This window comes from Crotalus tigris, unplaced genomic scaffold (assembly GCF_016545835.1).
Source record: "Crotalus tigris isolate CLP2741 ecotype Arizona unplaced genomic scaffold, ASM1654583v1 scf7180000017560.2302168, whole genome shotgun sequence".
NCBI classification, from domain to species: Eukaryota; Metazoa; Chordata; class Lepidosauria; order Squamata; family Viperidae; genus Crotalus; species Crotalus tigris.
This window is the reverse complement of record NW_024096474.1, coordinates 64,758-74,732: the sequence shown is the minus strand read 5'-3', so window position 1 is coordinate 74,732 and position 9,975 is coordinate 64,758. Positions and strand designations below refer to the sequence as shown.

Here is a 9,975-nt window from a genome sequence, read left to right as displayed (position 1 = left end):
TTACGGTGTAGGTTGGTAGTCCTGATGTAAGTTTGATTCCTCCATCTTAGTAAATTGTGAATAAAGTTGAAGGCGGGTCTCTTGAGTATATACCCCTTCTGCTGTTTCTTGGCTTAGAAAGTGCTCACTTACACCTTGCACTTTAATTTGTCGTTGAAAAATAATCTCTTTTGTATAGGCAATTATTTGTTCAGTATTTTCAAGAATTTTGTCCAATATATACTTGTAATTGAAATCTGGACAGAGTTCCTCCATTTCAGTAGTATATAAAGCCATTATTCTTTTGGTGGAGGCTGTATTTAATAACAATCAGTCAATATCTGCTTCCACCCAGCTATACAGCTTCTTTATCTTTCCCTTTTGAGATAATTTGAAAGTCAAAGTCAGACACAGAGTCCAAAAAAACAAATAACAATTGCAATAAATAATTTCACTACAAGATGTCCCCAGAGAATTAACCAGTTGTTCAGTCTTTCCAGACTCCCAATAAAAATAATTTCTTCCCTCTTTTCCTTCTTTTCTTTAGTTATAAAAATAGTAGGAAAAAAATTCCTCCAAATTGCTAGCATATTAAGTTTCTGTAACAAGGATTTTAGGACTCCCAAATATTCAAAAATAAAATCAACCATTGAAAAAGTTAAAATTAATTTTTTTTTGTTCCAAGCCTTTCCTTCCCCCATCAACAAAGCCGCTTTAAAAAGATAGGGAAATGATTCCAAAGGCTTTTCAAGGAATAAATAGGAAAGGGAGAGGCAAGGAAAGGTCTCACAGAATCTTCCACGGTGATTCTATTTCGCTTAGATGTTCTTGTGGCTTACAGCTGGTACAGCCAAGTGATCGGCCATTTTACTGACCAATCTTTACTCTGTCAGCCCAAAGGAGCTTGCTTGGACAGCAGAGGGTGCCTCCTCCCCTCTTCAGTCAAACAGGCAGCCTCCTCAATGGTGGTCGCCCCTCCAGGGCGACTTTCGACCCAATCAAGGATCTATCGGCGGGGGAAACTCGGTCGGCAAAGAGAGAAGCCTCTCTGAACGACCGCAGCGCTGCGACCTGGAACCAGAAGCCTCAAATATATGTTTTTCTGAAGTAGTAATCTATAAACCATGGTTTATGACTTAGCATGCAATCTCAGCTAACTCTGGGTTATTTGATAATCAGCTGTTAAACAGAATTGCCAGCATCCTATATAAATCTGTACCGAGGTCACTTTTGGGAGGCAGTGTGTAGAATTTTTGCCATCCTAATTAAATGAACGATTGCAAAACATACAAAATTCTAATAATACAAAAATTGGTTCACTATCCTATTAAAACATTAAATTGGGATATGATATATAATTTAAAACAAAGAGAAAAATTAAATAAACATCATTAAATTGTGCCTTATAAAGAAAAGGCTAGGATTTTTTTTTTAATGTGAGAGATTGATCTGACTAATATAACTCTACAGTTCAGGCCACCTGATTAAATTGTTGGCTTCCACTAACAAGATAAAATTATTCCTGCTGTAGTACATATTTAATTTATGGAATAAACTAAGACTAAAGGGATTGCTGGTTACTGGCTTAGATGAGCTAAAAGAGATTAGACCAATCAAAGTAGGATAAGACATAAGGATCAAAGCCACTGTTTCTCTGAACACTAGATTTTGGAACATTCTTTGTGGGAAAATTTTTATTTGATATTTGTGAGACTGGGTAACAATGCATTTGGTAGGTACTGCTTGAGAGAGGATACTGGCAAGATGGAACATTCCAAAACTGAAGACAGTATCTCTGAAGACTTTATCTCACATTGTTTGAACACTTTAAAACTTACCTCAGTGGCAGGAATATTATTTGTGTACTTTAGCAAATTCTACATAATCCACGCTGGCATACTAAGCCAACCGATCATTATTCTCTGCTCAGAACAAATTATGTACAATGTAATAGTATGATATAAAATTATAACCATTATCATCATCTTTAGCAGCAGCAAACTAAAAGCAAATAAATTATTTTTCAGGTACATATTTTTAAAAGGTGACATCCTCAAACTTTCAGTTTATTGTATTTACCAACATATAAATACATTTATCTATCAACATGACTAATTGGTACTAATCTAAATGAGCATAACTTGCTCTTAATAGCACGATTTCCTGAATTGTAATTATGATTCAGTTTGTTTGCTTATTCACTGATGGACATAACCAGATAACAACTGCAGGGTTTCATTTGGGAAAATTAGTGAGGATGTGTCTCACAGTTTCCAATTAAATTATTATAGAGACAAAAAAAGATGTTTGTAACTTGTTAAGAAGTTAATTCAGTGACTTCTTCTATACTGTCATAATTTATTTGCTTTTTTGCATCCATAACATTGTAGATATAACTCTCTCAAATTGAGCCTGACTGCTTTTGAGTGCATGGACATGTCTAGATTTTTCTTGTTGTAATAATATGGAAGGGATTTATCACTGACTTCTTCTCAAGTCTTGTGACTTCCTGATTTAACCCACAATCTTGTGATTTTCTGATGGTCTTCTGTTTAAGTATTAACCCAATTTGACCCTACTTTGAGATTTACCAATAAAATAAAATCTAGTTAGGCCTCTCCAGATTGGTATACATAATAATAACAGCATATTATTAACTAAATTTTAGATGAACTTAAAATGAACTCATTTTTACTTTAAACCCTCTATTCTTTCTTGATTCATATCTAATGAGAGAAACTGAGGGCCTGGTTTTGAATAAGTGAGACCTAAAAGAATTCTGCCAATTTTATAATGTATAAGGAGAAAATTAGTTTGTAGATTTTATAATAATATGCATGTGCTTTTAAAAATATTTTGTATGTTGTCTTGGGCATAATTTGCTGTTGATAAATACAGTAATTACAAATATAAATGTTATTTATGAAATAGAATTATCTGGCTAAATGGCACACATTTGTATTTTATAATTACATTGGTAAAATATGAGTGGAAGTTAGGTTTCCTTGTTTTCATGCCAACATAAAACATCAGATTTATTATTCACATTTTAACACCATGGTGTTTTCTAGTTATTTTGATGGCAGTAAGTCTGGTGGTAATTTCAAATGTATAATCATGTTGGCTAGTTAGGACTTAATAAGGGGTACTCAAGGGACCAGTATAAGAAAATATTTCAGTATAATTATAATCTTTGATAATATCATGCAGTCAGGTATCACATATGCATAAAGAGAGAAAGTCTTTGAAGTAAGAATTATAGTAAGTATCAAGGAACATAATCCAATTAAGGGACTGTAGTAAAGGTACATAATCTAAAACTACAAGATTGCACACTCCTCCTCCCCACAAATTTAGGTATGCTGCACAATCTCCTATGTAACTTGCCAACTTGTAATTTTTATAATAAGAGAGAAGGCAACGCATTAAAAGGATATGCTTGTGATTTCATGATTTGCATTAAATCAATAACATTTAAAAGTAACAGAAAATCTAATGAATTTAATTTTTGTCCTGGCTCCCTTCTATTTCTTGATGTTGCCTTTACTCATTTGTGGCCGTTCAGGAAAAAACAAACTTCTATGCCGGGCACAAGTGCTATTGTTGTGCCATTTGTCACTGTATGGCTTCCCTTGCTTTAGCAATACTGACAAACTAGGATGTGGCTGTTACTTCTGTTATACATTCCTTCCAGGTCCAGCTCTGCATCCAATCACAACACACTGCATCTACCATTCAGATGATACAGCAGCCATCTTCTCATAAACCCATATCACTCCAGCTTCATTTATATTCAGAGTGCAAAAGGGGGAGATCTAAATATGAACACCATAAAGAAAGTGTCCATGGTATGAGACAAATTAAAATGAAAAGGAATTAAGTGCTGTCTTTGCTGTATCAGCATATCTGGGATCGATTGATTTATATCCCACCTTTATTATTTTTTATAAATAACTCAAGGCAATGAACATACCTAATATTTCTTCCTCCTCTTATTTTCAACACAACAACAAGTCTGTGAGGTGAGATGGCACCAATTTGGGAAGGGCTTTCCAAGGAGTGTGCCTTTCTTCTTTCTTCTTAAGCTGTAAGATAAGACGGATATCATGCCAGCGTAATATGATGCATATTAGACCCCTCCCCTATCCCCCACCCCCAGAATAAGATGGCACCTGCTCTCCCAAGGTATCGGAAAGCTTTGAAAACTTGCTTTTGGTCCTAAGTCAAGGCTGAAGGTTTGTTGATTGCTTAATGACCCTTGTTTGTGGATTTTGTTACTAGAACATGTTAGCCTGGGCTGTCTGTTGATTTAGTATTTTAGCTATTTTTCTGCCTCTTTTAGTTTTGTGTGCCATCCAGAGTTTATTAGAAATGGTCAGCCAATAAATGTAAATAAATAAATAAATATTGCATTTCAAATAGGGTCTGCTTTTAGTTTAGGAATTGAGGTCCCCGTTACTTACTGCATATTTTCTTCACTGCTGAGTGAAGTCAAGGTTGACTACTGCACAATGCAGATAATTTTCAACACCTTTCCCTTAGCTGATTTTCTATTTTTTATTAAGATTGAACTGCATGTTTCTTTGAATGTATATGATGCAGCTACAACTTTATTTTTATCTTTTATTACTTAAAGGCACAGAAGGGGATTTGAAGTATATTGATGAAATAATCTTTCCATCCCAACAGTGGGAATCATACAATTGCTTTCATACTGGATGAAGCAATGCACAGTAAAGGGAAAAAAATCTTTTTCAGCTCTGATTAGTATTTTTTAAGAAATACATTTCCTTCATAAGTATGAGACTTAAGGGAAAAAAAAATCTCCACTTCACGGGATGGGTACGAGTAATGGCAGGCTACCAGGTCCCTATACACATATCTCCCACATGTAATTTTGGTTAGCTGGAAAAGGGCAACCAATGTCATAATGTAAACACCATAACATTAATATGTGGCCTGACATGGAAAATGAAGACATTTCAAAGATTGTCTTGCTCTTATAATATTAATTAGATTTGGCCACTGAAACTAAATAGAGGTTACTAAATGTAGAGAGATTCAAGACCAGTAAAAGAACAGAATACATATTTCAATGACTAAATATACATAATCAATCAAACAAACAATATTAAATTGGAATAAGACAAACATATGGGCTATAAAGCCAGCAATGGTTACTAGTTACTATCTATTACTAGCTACTATCCTAATTAATTAGCAGTTGATGCTTTATGCCTGACTATGGTGCCCAAAAGGTTGGGGATTTCTGAGTTAGGCAATGTGCATCATAAAAATATAGAAACAGAGTCAGGCATAAAGCATCATCGCACAGAGTTGCTCTGAAAGTAAGATTGGATAGCTGCATCAAATAAATCACTTTATCAGAAAACAAAAAAGAACGTTAGTCATCATCATCACCTCCAGCTTCCACATTCTCTCAGCCACTATAGCTTGCCTTTGAGAAGATATAATATTTCCAAAAGTACTGGGCTGAAACCCCCCTTTGTATTTTTTTTTTAAAATCAAAAGGCATATGAAGCCTAGGTCAGCCTGGAGGTTTCTTATAAATAAATAGCAATAGCAATAGCACTTAGACTTATATACTACATCACAGTGCTTTACAGCCCTCTCTAAGTAGTTTACAAAATCAGCATATTGCCCCCAACAATTTGGGTCCTCATTTTACTGACCTTGGAGGGATGGAAGACTGAGTCAACCTTGAGCCAGTGAGAATCGAATTGCTGAATTAGCCTGCAATACTGCATTCTAATCAATGTACCACCACTGCTCAGTAAATAAATGTAATTTTGATAGTTGGCACTTCTATTGCAATATCTTTTTGAAATCAGATCCAGATAAGACCCCTGATTTTATTCCAAAATGATACTAAAAAGAATGAATCTGTCACTGATAAATGTGCCTAGTTCTTTGTGTACATTGATAAAAAAGACTGAAGTAAATCTTGCTTTGACATAATTCACAAACATACCTTTAATATTAGCATAGAACTTAAAATATAGATTTTTTTTATCCAAACACTCACATTTGACAGTAACACTCTAGGACTTATTGTAGAGTAGGTGAAAGATGAATTCCCCCACAAAAAATTATTTTTCCTCTTGGAAATTAATGTTTCTATCTCCAATTATGAAATTCATGTAATTCTTGATCAAATGAAAGCCCTAAGAATAGTAGTTGTGTAATGAGGTGTAAAAAACCCCAAACAAGAAATATTCATATTCCCCACCCAAACAACAGGATTTTATTAGAAATATTTTGTCTCAGCATTTGTATTGAAAAATATCTCCTTTGAGTCTTATTAAATGTAAGAGAATTCCCTGCCTGTACAAATTACACCAGATATGCAATTAGGAAATAATCTGCTTTCAATCCCATAGCCTAACCATGGCCATAAAACAGTGTTTGATAAAAAGGGCCTGCAGATGTTCTTCATGAGACGACACTCATCTAAAAGAAGCCTAGTGTAATACTTTCATTGTGATAAATCACAGAAGACCTGGGAAATGTCAATGCTATTGCTAATATTCTGTGTGTGGGCTTTTTATAGAAAAGCAGCAGTTTCAAATGTGGAGAAATTCTTTAAAAAAAACACACCCCAAACATCTGTTTAGGCAAACATGGCTAGATATTAATACTGGATAGTATCATAAAGGGCCTATTTTACAGCTTCTTTTGTGCAATGACTATATTCAGGCTCGTTAAGAAGTGTGGGAGGGCGGATAGTAAAAGATGTATCTGATGTAGATCATTTCTTTTCCACTGATTTCCAAGGTTAATCTTTTCATCTCCCCTCTTATTTCCCCACCTTTCCATTCCCTAGAGATTTATGCTGCCTTCCCATTAACTAGGGCATCTGGCGTGGGGTCTGTTTATGCACGGAGTTGCCTGGGTTAGCTGGGCAGCATCGACAGGTGGTGGCCCGCTCTCTCATCTCTCCCCCTCCTCTCACACACACACACACACAGAGAGAGAGAGAGAGAGAGAGAGAGAGAGAAGGCGACGTAAGCACACACACATTTAGTCAAAGCAACATTGTCATTCAGTGCAAGCAAGCAGAGCTTCCCGTCGCCTGCCTCCTGCTGCTGCAGGCGGAAAGGCGCTGAGGGGAACGAGAGGGTGAGCTGCCCCAGCCCCAGCCAGCGACAGATTGGACCGCCGTCGCAGGCAGGGGAATTAAAAGCCCAGCCCGGGCCTCCTTCGGGTGAGGAAGAAGAACCACGCCGCTGACGGACTGCCGGCAAAGGTAAGAGCGCCTCAAGGGCCAGGGGCAGGCGTCAGGTGTCTGCCTTTGAGGAAAAGCAACGTTGTGACTCCCTCGCCTCGCCTTCGTCAAGTGAGGCCATGGCCGCGCGTTGGGTCCTGTAATAGCCAGCCCTCTGGGGGAGGGAAGGGGGAGAGAAAATACCTAGTGGTGGGGGGTACTGTCAGGTGGGGGAAGTGGCGAGCGCGTGTTTAGATCGCAAAATGCGATCTGAAGAAAGTGCGGGCGGGGGGAAGTTTGGAATCCTTTCCTCCCTCCCGCCTCCCCCCCCCAAAAAAAAGTGACTGGCTGGTTTGTTTGAATCCGGTAAAAGAAACAAAATGCCTCCCCGGTGTGCGCGGAAAACGTGCATCGGCGGCTGGAACTGCTAGTGCCTTCTCTCCGCCTGAGCGACAGATTTAAAACTCCTCTCGCCTTTTTTTTCAGCGAAACCCCGGCAGGAAGAAGATCTCGGTTGAACTTCGAAGGCGTCGAGGTGCCCGTTTCCCTTTCGCGGATCCTCTGAGAAGTGGAGGAGGAGGAGGCTGCCTTTTCCAGGCGCTGACAGGTGGGCTGGAGCACTTAAGGCGGGGGTTGGAAAAGGAAAGGGGACCATTGAAAGGGGACGGTGGAGGAAAACAATGAAGTTCTACTAACCAGGAACGGAAACAAACTCTTCTGGGGGGGGGGGGGAAGAGAGATTATACTGAAATGTTAATTTAAAAGTAAACATGAGGGCATTTGATGTTCTATCTATGGGGTGTGTGTGCGCTATAATTATCATTTTAAAAAAAAACTGGTGTTTTACCTACATTTTTGTGTGTGATAAATGGGTTTCAAATAACTGGAGGATTGAGACATTGATAATTAATATGTTCTAGTTTACCATAACTGATGTTGCTGGATTTGATTTAATTCTGGTTTTACTGTATCCATACTTTTTTTTTATATATAATCAGATGATTGAACTTAGTTTAGACTTCGAGCTGGAGCCGAAATATATTTATAAGATAGCACAATATATCATGAAATAGGTCTTAAATTTGAGATTGTTTTGCATTTATATAATTTTAATACATAACAATGTTCACAATTTCCTCACAATAATGCACTAGGACTCTTTTTTATTTGTTTTGATTTTGGAAAAAAAATATTGTCCTGGTTTGAATAGAACAAGAAAACAGTTCAAGAGTTAATATCTCTTTTAGTTTTTCTATCTGCTATACTAATAGACGTTTGTAATAGAAAGATATGCCATTGGTTTGAACATTACCTCAGGGTAATATATTCAGGGAAATAGAATATATTGCCCCAAATTGTTCTCTATTTTTATATTGGCTTTCATTTTTTTTTCATTTTATTGAACAATAACTACTATTGTGGATCTTGTTACATAACCAAAGTCTAGTTGACTCATTTTTTGCATTATGTGAAATATTCTTTGGATGTAGGAAACAGCTGGGGATTTACAACTGCAGATTTATTAGGTGTACAATTTTAAATGTGTAATTACTGCTTTGTGTGATTGGTTCATGGTAGGAGCAATCAATATATGATACTAGAAGTTTGGATCAATTCAGTAGATGTTTTTTTTTTCCCCTGAACAAGAATAATGAGCTATGATTAACTAAATTGCTGACTATGTAATAGTTGTACAGATATCTATATAAGTACCAGAATAAACTCTTTTCTTATATCTGTGCCAAAAACTAATACTCTTAAAATGTTAATAGAACTAAAGTGAATTTATACTTTCTAAAATCTGCTCACAAAAAGTCATATACACATCATTTGAAAATCTTCAAATACACCGTATCCAAAACTACTAAATTATAGGAATTATTTTTATATTAGATTACAAATGAGCATACATTAAATCTACTTCACTGATTTTTATAAAAAAATTCATGTCCTACAGTGTATTTTATTCTTTTTGAAAATGTAACCTGATAAAGACGGAGGCAGACATGATTTCCCATGACAGATTATGGAAAAATATTTTTTCTGAATCTTACTTTAGATTTAGATTAGGCTACTTCCAGGGGAATTCTAGATCATTTGTGGAGTTCTGAATTGAATCCTGAGCCTAGTCCTGCTGCGAATGATATAATTTTATAAGGTCACAAGAAAGAAAAATCCAATAAAGCTAAAATGTCACCCTCAAAGCTAAGTTGAGGTGTTATCTATATATGTAATCTATTGCATAAAATCTATGTTAAGATTTTAGTTCATTTTTTATCTTTATGTAGAAATATTGCTTGATCTAAAAAGTAATGGCATTTTAAATTGAACCTGTATTGAAAAATATTCAAATTCTCTTGCTCTTATTGTTGTGATGTGATTTCTGAAATTCAATTACTGAATTCACAGTAATATAATCACAGAAATATTCAAAATATTTAATTTTGTACGAATGGATAGATCTTCCTGGATGAAGAGAAACAAATATTTCTGATTCCTCTTCCTCCTCATCACTTTCCATTCCCATTGGAAGGATTCCCTCCTGTGCTCTAGATAAACATTTTAAGAGATGGTGTTACAACCAGACCCACAAGTACCCCCTATGTACTTTATTGTGACTCCAGGCTAATTCCATGCTTGACCCTTCCCCCTTGCCAGCCTGAATGCTTCCCAACATATTAATATTTCACAAATAGGCATTATAAAGATGTCCTCCTAGCCCCCAGACTCTAGCACAAATGGAGAGCTTCTAATGTATTCCTAATCCAAAC

At 36.3% G+C, this 9,975-nt stretch overlaps 1 protein-coding gene across 3 annotated transcripts in view; it reads left to right on the top strand.

Annotated features, from left to right (window-relative positions):
* Nucleotides 1-5,677: 5,677 nt before the first annotated feature.
* LOC120310014 (cAMP-specific 3',5'-cyclic phosphodiesterase 4B-like) overlaps nucleotides 5,678-9,975 on the top strand; it is a 41,817-nt gene continuing 37,519 nt past the window's right edge. For 2 of the 3 annotated variants that reach the window (XR_005557245.1, XR_005557246.1), the window contains exons 1-2: nucleotides 5,678-7,246; nucleotides 7,691-7,811. The gene's annotated coding sequence lies outside the window, so the exon portion shown is untranslated. Of the gene's footprint in view, nucleotides 7,812-9,975 lie in introns of all 3 variants that reach the window. The other variant, XM_039347876.1, reaches the window with a different exon arrangement.